Here is a 12,329-nt window from a genome sequence, read left to right on the forward strand (position 1 = left end):
ATCACAAAACAGAGGAGCAATTTTATCTTCAAATGACTTTTCATTTCAGAAGAAACCCCAACGGATACAGATGTATGTAAATGTTGGGCGGCCTTTAAGTTCTGCCAACTATGCAAATAGTTTCCGTATTTAAATATTGTTGACGATATCCTAAAAGTACCTATTATTTTTATTATGATTATGATTATTGTAGTTATGGGACATATTTATACGTTACGATAAATAGGCGTGGACATTTTATTTTGTTGGTATTACATTAAATAGAGCAAAGAAAATTCTGCACATAATATATATATACACAAATGATGTATATTATCTCTATACATATGCATACTTGTCAGTTTATTTTTACCCTATTGAAACAATGTAGCCTGTTTGGTCACTCATTGATTTCTATATTTATCTGCTGGTTTTACATGTGTAGTAGGTGGTCCCAGCACATATGTTTCAGCAGACTGAAATACATTGGCATTAATATTAATTGAGTCTGACAGGGCATTTTGCTTGGTAAGCGCTGTGGAGAGTGGAACTGTCTATTGTTAGTGGAGACAGGAAGCAGTGGACGGCTGCTGAGGGTCACTGTGTGGAAACACGAACAAAGCTGAGGGTCCTCAGCTAGACCAAGGCACCATTTTATTAAAGACAGGAAATACAATGATGACTGAAGTCAGCACAACACATCATCAATCCCTGTCTTTGATCAGTCACTTTAGACTGTCAGCTGGGTTCAGTCTCCTGAAGGTCTATCTGCAGCCCCCCCTCCCTTATGGTCTGAGGATGACCACCCCAGGCCTCTGGCTGTCCTTGAGGAGGTGGGCTTCATGTTCATTCAGCTCTAAATGCACCAGAATAGCCCCACAGAGACAATGTATCAGAATGCACTTTATTCCTCAAATGTAAAACACTTATATAAATCATAATACATATTGGATAAATAATCCTTTCAGAACTGTTCATGTCCCTGTTATGTCAAAATCACATTTTACACACGCAAACCTTGATGCACTGGAGCCTCAAATTATTTTAAATGATACCTCAAATGATACCCCAATCCTCTAATCTCACAGATTAGAGGATTTGCCTCTGCATTATATTTTCCATTGACTCAGATCCTGTAATTATTATACGAGCAGACTGAGGACCAGTCAATACAGTTAGACATGGCTCAATAAGTCAGTGTATGAGAGGGAATAGCAACTAAAACTGCTTTTTATTGTTATTGGGGATGGATTGATCACATGATAAAATACCAAAGGAGCTTATTGATCAAATCCAACCTCCTCTATAAGTGGGGAGGAATAAAATGTCACATTGCTGTTAACCTTTAACTGAGGATATAATCAGTTATTCTAACCAATTACTCCATTCCATTTCACCACAATGTTATGATGACACATTTAGGGCTTTATTTCACTCATATCTGGTCATGTATCTGATTGGCAATACAATAAAAGGGAGATAAATAAATAGTCAAATAAATCAACTAAACAACAAATCTTTCCAGAAGCTCCTGGATAATAATTGGATCACCAGGGAACTAAAGTATGACTAAAAATGAGTACTACAAATGACCTTGTTATACAATAATGATATGAGACACGTGTCCTAAAACATATTCTTGAATTGCAAATGTTCACAAGATATACTGTAAGTCGCTGTCAGGGCAGAAGAAGCCCTGCAGTGTTTTCTGGCAACAAATAGTCGTGGGATGTGTGACTTGATGTTGCGAGTAAAAGCAGAAATACACTAAAATACAAAGCTGAATGATATTTCAAGATACGATAAGATAGAACTGTTTATCCGAAGGGAAATTGCTGTGCAGCTGTTGCAATACAACGTTTCTAAATTAACAATAACAACGAAGGTGGGCGTGGTCCAATGAAATAGGGCCGATCTAAAGTGTAGAGGTGGGGCTGATGGTCACTAATGAAACGTCTCCCAAAAGATAAGGGCAGATTGAACAATGTGAAGTACATTTAAAACAACCTTAGTTCCTGGCTCAAAACTACCTCAAATGAAATAAAAAAATGTCTGTTTTTCTGTCGCCACATGTTACACCTACCAAAATGCATACATGAATGTGAAGGTTAGCAAACTGTAAGGGGGCACTTGTGAGACATTTAGTCAGCTAGAGGCCCCTAAAATATCATTCAATAAAATATGTCATTTTTCACCAGTCCTGACACGTGTGCAGACGGCTCTATCAGCTAGAATCCCCCTTTGAACAATTACTTTATTCTCATTAAATTATCACTCCATTATTGAATTAGTAGTAGCGTGTTTGTATTTCTGCTTTTTGTGTGATAGAGAGACAGACAGGAAAGGCAGAGAAGAAAGAAACCTTAACAGTTGACTCATCAGGCATAACATTAAAGGAAAAGAGTTGAACTGCAGGAGAATCGATATTTGAAAGTAATAAATAACATGTGACAGACTTACTGTGTTGTATTTCATTATAATTGTATGTTTACCTCAATTCTTGCCCACCAGTCCATGATCAACTCAGTTGTACCCTGAGAGATTTTACATTGTATCTTATATAATTAGTTTGATACAATCAATTTAAGCAAAGGATAAATGTTAGTATTCTGTCAGTCAACAGTCATTGCCATACTTTTTATATTTAGTAAATGATAGTAGGAACGCTTAATGTAAAAGATTGGTATGCTAAGTGAACCCTTGTTGAAGTTGCCCTGCCTCTTTAAAAACTTGCACAGCACATGCCGTTAGATTGTTTGCTCAGCAGAAGGTGCACACAGGGAGATAGGTTCCATCTATCAATCTGTTTCACCCCTGACCTCCCAGACTCACTGCAAGGTCCTCGATTAGCCTATATCTAGCCTATATCTGCTCATCTGACTATTAGGGAGCCCTGGCCAGAAAACAAGCCAGAGTGACTGGAGCAGGAGGCCCATGCTGATCCGGGCCCTCTGTCACTGGGGCCAAGAAATATGGCCTATCTGCTGTTTGTCTCTGGCAAGATTTTGTTTTGCAAGTGTGCTGTGGCTACAGGTCAGAGGAGCCCCAGCATCAGACAAGCTCTGTCTCTGTCTCCCAGATATATTTGTAAAATAAATAAAGGGGAAGGGCTGAGGCCTGGCTTGTGTTTTGACTTCATCATTTATATTTTGTTCATTTCGTACCCCCACACGACAACCATTTTGTGCTGCAGTGGCAGGATCTTTGTGGATGAAAGAAGATAGCGCTGCAATCACTCTGGGTGAAAGATACAGGAGGATGGGTGCCTATGCTGAGTAGCTGCCTTCTTCTCTTCTGTGAACAAGCCATTAATGAGGCCTTTTTTTTACCTTGATCTTATTCAGGAGGTATTACTGAGAGGAAGCCTCTCTCTTACATGAGCACCCTGATCACATTTGCACATCCAAACCTGAAAGCTACTCAGTTGTTTCGCCCAAAATCACAAATCACATATTATCCTCAGAGGTCTTTATAATCTGAACACATACAACATTCTCTGTCCGGGTCAGGAAAAACTCCCCAAAAAAACCTTTAACCGGGAGAAAAAGGGAAGAACCCTTCAGGAGAGCAACAGAGGAGGATCCCTCTCCCCGGATGGACAGAAGCAATAGATGTCATGTGTACAGATGAACAGCATTACAGTGAATGAATATGACAGAAATGATTCATATAATGAGAGGAGCAGGCATGGTAAAAAAGTTACAACTACCAAAAACAGCAACTGTGGATGTAAAAAATAATAAAATAATAAAAGCAGCAATAATATTGGCAATACCAAGAGCAATGCAACTAATAATAATAATAATAATAATGATAATAGTAGGAGGGTCCAGATAATACCACCATCCATGTACACTTGTGAGAGGAGAAAGCACAAAGACTCCAGGGAACAAGTAAAGTTAGTATTGTGCATTAATGGGACATGAATTCATACAGACAGAAATAGAGAAGAGGAGAGAGGAGCTCAATGTATCCTATGATGTCCCCCAGCAGTCTAGGCCTAGAGCAACATATCTAAAAGCTAGACCAGGCCAAACCTGAGCCAGCCCTAACTCTAAACCTGAGCCAGCCCTAACTATAGATCTGAGACAGCCCTAACTATTAACCTAAGGCAGCCATAACTATAAACCTGAGCCAGCCCTAACTATAGATCTGAGACAGCCCTAACTAATAACCTGAGCCAGCCCTAACTATAAACCTAAGCCAGCTCTAACTATAAACCTGAACCATCCCTATTTATAGACCTAAGACAGCCCTAACTATTACCATAGCCAGCCCTAACTATAAACCTGAACCAGCCCTAACTATAGACCTAAGACAGCTATTAACCTGAGCCAGCCCTAACTATAGGCCTAAGACAGCCCTAACTATTAACCTGAGCCAGCCCTAACTATAAACCAGAACCAGCCCTAACTATAGAACTAAGACAACCCTAACTGTAGACCTGAGTAAGCCCTAATTATAAACCGTAGCCAGCCCTAACTATAAACCTGAGACAGCCCTAACTTTAAGCCCTATTAAAGAGGAAAGTCTTAAGTCTACTCTAAAATGAGGTGACTGTGTCTGCCCCCCTGACTGAAAGTGGAAGCTGGTTGCATAAAAGAGAACTGAAGGCTCTGGCTCCCATCCTGCTTTTTAAGACTATATGAACCACAAGTAGCCCCGCATTCAGTGAGCACAGCTCTCTAGTGGGGCAATATGGTACTATGAGTTCTCGAGTGGAGTAATATGATATTATAAGCTCTCTAGTGGGGTAATATGGTACTATGAGGTCTCTAGTGGGGTAATATGGTACTATAAGCTCTCTAATGGAGTAATATGGTACTATAAGCTATTACTATTAAAACTATTATTATTATAAACTATTACTGCTAATGAGGTAATATGGTACTGTGAGCTCTCAGCCCTCTAATGGGGTAATATGGTACTATAAGCTAATAATGTACTATAAGCTCTCTAGTGGGGTAATATGGTACTATGAGCTTTCTAGTGGGGTCATATGGTATTATAAGCTAATAATGTACTATATGCTCTCTAGTGGGGTAATATGGTATTATAAGCTAATAATGTACTATACGCTCTCTAGTGGGGTAATATGGTACTATAAACGCTCTAGTGGGGTAATATAAGCTCCCTAGTAGGGTACTATGGTACTAAAAGCTTGCTAGTGGGGTATAATGGTACTATAAGCTCTCTACTGGGGTAATATGGTACTATAAGCTCTCTAATGGGGTAATATGGTACTATGAGCTCGCTTGTGGGGTAATATGGTACTATAAGTTATCAAGTAGGGTAATGTGAGAAAAGAAGTATGAGCTATGAGCTCTCTAGTGGGGTATACTGGTACTATAAGCTCTCTAGTGGGGTAATATGGTACTATAAGCTCTCAGCTCTCTAATGGGGTAATATGGTACTATGAGCTCTCTAATGGGGTAATATGGTACTATGAGCTCTCTAATGGGGTAATATGGAACTATGAGCTCTCTCGTGGGGTAATATGGTACTATAAGCTCTCTCGTGGGGTCATATGGTACTATAAGCTTTCTTGTGGGGTAATATAGTAATATAGGCTCTCTAGTGGGGTCATATGAGCTCTCCTGTGGGGTCATATGGTACTATAAGCTCTCTAGTGGGGTAATATGGTACTATAAGCTCTCTAATGGAGTAATATGGTATTATAAGCTCTCTCGTGGGGCCATATTGTACTATAAGCTCTCTTGTGGGTTAATATAGTAATATAGGCTCTCTCGTGGGGTAATATGGTACTATGAGCTCTCTTGTGGGGTAATATGGTACTATAAGCTCTCTTGTGGGTTAATATAGTAATATAGGCTCTCTAGTGGGGTAATATGGTACTATGAGCTCTCTCGTGGGGTCATATTGTACTATAAGCTCTCTTGTGGGTTAATATAGTAATATAGGCTCTCTCGTGGGGTAATATGGTACTATAAGCTCTCTTGTGGGTTAATATAGTAATATGGGCTCTCTAGTGGGGTAATATAAGGTCTCTAGTGTAGTAATATGGTATTATAAGCTCTCTTGTGGGGTCATATGAGCTCTCCTGTGGGGGTGGAGTCCTGAAAGGTTTTTTTCTATTTCTTGGGAGTTTTTCCTAATCCGATGTGAGGTCCTGGGACAGGGATGTCGTATGTGTACAGATTGTAAAGTCCTCTGAGGATAATTTGTAATTTGTGATTTTGGGCTATATACAAAATAAACTGAATTGGATATGGTACAGGATTAAAAATTAGAAACCCAGTATTTGTGAAAAGATAGTTTCTTTCCATCACTGTTTTAACAATCAAATTGTACCCTGAAATTAAATGAATTAAAAAAAGAAGTAAACAGATGTATAAAAGCCCAGTTCACATTCCCCATAAAGTTCATCTTTTGACGAGGTTGTTGCCACTCAAACGTCTGCCTTCCACAGATGTCAGAAAACTGAAAAATGTAAAGTAAAAATTTCACATAAAGAGATTTCTCAACACTGTTTTCTACAATGGATTCCATGTGACATCACAAAAACACAGCTATATCGGTAGATTTGGGCAAGCAGTGTTGTTGCTATATCGTTAGCTTCTCAGCTCACTCTCAGATTTGAAAGTTTGTGTCCAATTTATGCAAACTCTAGTTTTCAGGTTTTGACCTATGAGTCTAGAGTCCCGTTAGAAATGAGAACGCCTTTATCATTTGCCAGGCATGACTGTTCAATATACAGTATATGACGGATTTATGCTTCTGCAAAAGAAATTATATGTGATATTCTTTGGTTCATCAACAGTGCTATAATTTATCTTGAAAAATCTGGGTTTGGTCTTTGTGTGCTTTGACTAATGATTGGTTAATGTCTGTGGCTCGCCCAGTCATTTTGACACTAACAATCTTCCATACACTCCACCTTATATCATTGAGAACATTACCAAATACCAAAAGAATAAACTGAATAATCCCATTATTGACTTTAGCAATGATTTTCAAAAGAAAAGATTTTCAAATCCTCAAGAAAGGCCTGTCCGACAACTATTGATACACAGCCACAACCTTTATATTTAACTAATTGGTTAATCTATACGACAAATGTGAGCTGTATGAACGGGTGAAAGCGCTAGGGCATTGTGAGCCAAAATAAGAAAAGAATATGATATTTAGGGCTAAACAGCCTGCATTCAGTGTCCTCATGTTTGTCCTTGACCAAGCGGGGGCACAATCACAACAAACCACTTAGAAAAGGGAAATTAAATAGAACAAATACAATAGCATGGAGAGAAAGCAGAGATGGCAGGGGTTTTCCTTAGTATCATCCTACAAGGTCAAAACTAAAAAACCCTAATCCATCTCTCTGATCCTATAACAGCTTGTTAAAATGTACTCAATAAAATAAGTCCAGTTTCAAAAGGGACTGCCTTAGCATTGCACTGAATGATGGCCAGTTTGAAGAGGATAATAAATCATAGCTGTTAACTCGTCTTATTGACTCATGCCCCCTGCTGGAATAATTTAACCACTGACTGACTATGGTGTCTTTTCTTACATTATTGAACCACAGGAAATGTACATTTGTAATCATATGCACACCATAAAGATAGAAGTAGCATTCTAGACTCCCCAGGTGACAATAAGTAAGGAAACAAGTGACATTGTCAGAGCAGCATTAATCAAATGCTGCTTCCCCTAAAGAGACCTGAGATCTGATACAAGTAAAAAGTGGAGTGACATACGCTGCCCCCCTCTAAATCGCCCAGTAAGCATTAATTGGCAGCAAAGTTGCCTGACTCATCTCATGATGCTTTCACTTAAACACAAGGAAGTACCAAGACAGCCGACTAACTACAATATAACCTTATGACCTTCATTGCAGTGTCATCCAGTGGACCGTATCTTAGTAAATAGAAGATGCTTCACAGCATAAGCCTCTAGTCTCTTGGAATAGCATTTCAGATTCACAATAATCTGACCTACATTGTTTAGCAGATAACGTGGCTTTTAAACAATTTAGGAGATAAGTTAATTTATATGTAGACTACATGGGGTTACAGACAAGGACTATAGGCCAACAAATAGCTCTCTTTAGGAGATACATTTGGGCCCCATTACATTGGTGACATTTTACAAGTTATTATTATCTGTAGTTTTCTAAGTATAGATGCTCCTTTTTCAGCAATGCTTTACACTCAGACAAATACATCCTTCATACGAATACACCTCAGCATATGTGCAGTGACAGTACGGCTGCTTGGTGACTCTGGTGTCCCGTAAAACCATTTCTAATGACTCCCGCAGGAAACAAACCCACGCCAGACAATATGCAGTAGTGCCGTACAATTGTATTAATAGTTGTACAAGTATGGATAGGGAGTATCCTGAACAAATGGAAAGCAGCTAGATAAGATTCTGAGGCTTTCTGCAATTTTATTTGAAACGTCTTGAAATATTGAGTGTTGGCTTCTTGATCACATCATGTATGGAAATAAAGGAAGTAGGGTATTTGCAGCTGTCTATCACCATATCTAAATGTGTGACAATATTTAAGATATTAAATAAGAATTAAGTATTCATACACTAAAATGTTTGAATGTGTAAACATTTTCTAAACAAATTATGTTTGAATGTGTAAAAAAAATACGTGATCCAACCAAATCCATGTTTTAATTCTGAAGGCTTTCTGGACATTTTGTGATCAGATGAAACAGATTTTCAAAAATAATTTCCAACGTGCATGAAGATGTGCAGAAAGGTTTTCAGTTCCAAAATAAGGTTTACGGTTATAAACTGTGCACTCTATAGTAAAGAGTGAAGATCTATGCCAGGCAGAGACGGACTCAGGCTGTCTGAGGGGCAGGAGCAGAGATAATATAAAGGGCACCAGCTGCATGCGGGCGAACCAGCTCCCAGAAAGTTTCTAGCATGTGGGTCAGCCTATGTGGCTCTGCATCATGTTTTCTCCAGAGGAAGGGTACCACAGAGGGCATTTAATGTGTTATCTCCCATAGGGGCATCCAAGAAGGTACTTCTGCTGGGCTTTTTTCGAACATGGGGACACCGGTTCCCCACTGAGTCCACCAGTGCTGCCAGGTGTGTCTAAAATAACCACTACTATATTGTGTGATGGAATAAATACAACCCACAATTGACTAACCTTACATCCAGAATGCAAAGGTTTCCCTTGCACATCTCACAACAGATCCGCTCTCATTTTAATCTCTGTAGATGTCCTGCTGAGGTACTTAAAGCTGCATTATCTCTACTATTCACCAGGGGGCGACTCTTCTGGTTGTATAGAAGTCTATGTTTCATGTGTTAAAGCTGCATTATCTCTACTATTCACCAGGGGGCGACTCTTCTGGTTGATTCATGTGTTAAAGCTGGATTCTCTCTACTGGCCACCAGGGGGTGACTCTGGTTGTATAGAAGTCTATGTTTCATGTGTTAAAGCTGCATTATCTCCACTATTCACCAGGGGGCGACTCTTCTGGTTGATTCATGTGTTAAAGCTGGATTCTCTCTACTGGCCACCAGGGGGCGACTCCTCTGCTTGTATAGAAGTCTATGTTTCATGTGTTAAAGCTGCATTATCTCTACTATTCACCAGGGGGCGACTCTTCTGGTTGATTCATGTGTTAAAGCTGGATGCTCTCTACTGGTCACCAGGGGGCGACTCCTCTGGTTGTATAGAAGTCTATGTTTCATATGTTAAAGATGCATTATCTCTACTATTCACCAGGGGGCGACTCTTCTGGTTGATTCATGTGTTAAAGCTGGATTCTCTCTACTGCCCACCAGGGGGCAACTCCTCTGATTGTATAGAAGTCTATGTTTCATGTGTTAAAGCTGCATTATCTCTACTATTCACCAGGTGGCGACTCTTCTGGTTGATTCATGTGTTAAAGCTGCATTCTCTCTACTGACCACCAGAGGGCAACCCCTCTGGTTGTATAGAAGTCTATATAAAATTACTCTACTTCTCTCTTTATTAAGATATAAAAACATGGATGACTTGCAACTTCCTGATGTTAAACTCAGACAAAACTGAAGTTATTTTACTGGACCCTGAACACCTCAGAGATCAATTATCTGGTGATGTGGTTTCTTTAGATGGCATTGCCCTGGCATCCAACACCACTGTAAAGAATCTCTAGTTATCTTTGACCGAGACTTGTTCTTTAACGCCCACGTTAAGCAAATCTCAAGGATTGCATTTTTTCATCTACTTAACATTTCAAAAATGAGGCACATCTTGTCTCAAAAAGATGCAGAAAGACTGGTTCACGCGTTTGTTACTTCCAGACTAGATTATTGCAACTCCTCATTATCAGGCTGCTCTAATAAATCTCTTAAGTCCCTCCAGTTGATCCAGAATGCTGCAGCTCGTGTACTCACAAAAACTAAGAAAAGAGATCACATTACTCCTGTATTAGCTGCTCTGCACTGGCTCCCTGTAAAATCAAGAATCACATTTAAAATCCCCCCCCCCTCCTCTCTACCTCCTTCTGTTTCATGGATTGTGGAGGTCCATTCATACATTGTCATATTCATGTAATGTGTTTATGTAACTCTGTAACACTGTTCATCTGTACACATAACATCTATTCATCCATCCATCCGGGGAGAGGGATCCTCCTCTGTTGCTCTCCTGAAGGTTTCTTCCCTTTTTTCCCTGTCAAAGGTTATTTTTGGGGAGTTTTTCCTGATCCGGTGTGAGGTCAAAGGTCAGGGATGTCATATGTGTACAGATTGTAAAGTCCTCTGAGGCCAATTTGTAATTTGTGATATTGGGCTATACAAAATAAAATGAATTGAATTGAATTGTATTCCATCAGTATTGTAAACATGAGTTTATGGTCTCAATCTCTAGTTTCAAGTCTTCTTCAATACAGCATGATGTTCATTTAGTAAATGATGGTCCATTTAGAGTCAAACAGACCATAAAGCAGGGGATGCTTTAGGGCGGGGCTACCTTGTAATTGACAGGTCTCCATGGGACTCAAATATGGTCGCTTATTGACTAGCTGGTAAGCACTGTTAGTGCCGTTAACACCGTTAGCTATGAGCCACCAGCTCGCTATCGACATATTCAGTGCGTATGAGAGGCAATCGAAAATGCTCCCAATCGCTGATCGTGCACCTTTAAATACTCACCCTCTAATTGTGGACGTAACTTGATATGTACACCTAGAACCTTTCACCCGTTTGCTGGTTCAGGTGAAAGTAACTTACATCAAAAATTCTGTGTTTGTCATTGAAATCTAAATCTTGAAGGTCTTGAGAAAAACAGATAAAAATGCCTTTACTGATGAGCCAGACTGAACGTATAGAAGGCTTGCACCCTTGGCTCTGTGATTGGACAGTGAAAATACATTTCTGATTGGATAGTTCAATGATTTGTGTCAGTGTTATAAATAACTAAAGGTTTTTGCTGAGGTCAGTGATGGAGCCCAGGAGGAGTCAGCACCCATTTGGTTCTGCTCTTTGGACTTCAGAGCAGCCTTCCTCGTCAGGAATCTGTGCCGGACACATATACAGATAAGGCTGCTCATTGCTATGTTTTCCATATCATCAACAGTCTGACCTCCTGACCCTATCTGCAGCTCTCAATGAACTGGGAATCTGGAGTAGCGGGAGCTTTCCCAGTGGGCCGGTTCATAATTTGGCTTTATATAAAGGATCAAAGGATTTCTCATGAATTCTATTGTCGACAAATATTCTGGATTTTCATTTTATTTTTGTTTCCGGCTGTCTCCCCTGTGTGAAAAGGCCTTTACTTATCAATCCATGAGAACATGGCCATGGTGACGCTTATGCTGTTCAGCTGTTGTTGATACTTCTCCTGGTTGTTTATTGAGTCAATAATATGGATATTTTGTTATTTGTTTGTTGTGGTGTTTTAAAGGACTGTGTTCATGGTGTATAACTCGGGGTCAAAAGTCAAGGACCTTTTTTTTAATTACCAATACTGATATCACATATTTGGCAAATATGGACTGGAATAGCTGGATCATCCGGATATCAGTGACAATTGGGGGGGGGGGGGGGGGGGGGGGGGGTCTATTCAGTTGAATTCTGTTTTCATACTACATACATTCCTGTTTAAGTTCTGACCAATTCATTGTTGCATTAAAAAGATTTACATTTGAATTGTAATTCCTGTTCAATTTGAAGATTTCTTTACCAAGTTACTAGGGCAGTATTCATTATTTTGATAATGAATAACAATTTAGTAAATGCAAGTTAATAAAGCAATATTTAGGTCAAGCCTTGAATATAAAATAATGATCCCAGTCTCTTCCACACAGTGAGGCCTACAGCTTATGAATGAAACAATGGTATCTGATCGGTACCCAAAGCCCAGCGAT

Source organism: Cyclopterus lumpus, chromosome 9, assembly GCF_009769545.1.
Source record: "Cyclopterus lumpus isolate fCycLum1 chromosome 9, fCycLum1.pri, whole genome shotgun sequence".
Taxonomy (NCBI): Eukaryota; Metazoa; Chordata; class Actinopteri; order Perciformes; family Cyclopteridae; genus Cyclopterus; species Cyclopterus lumpus.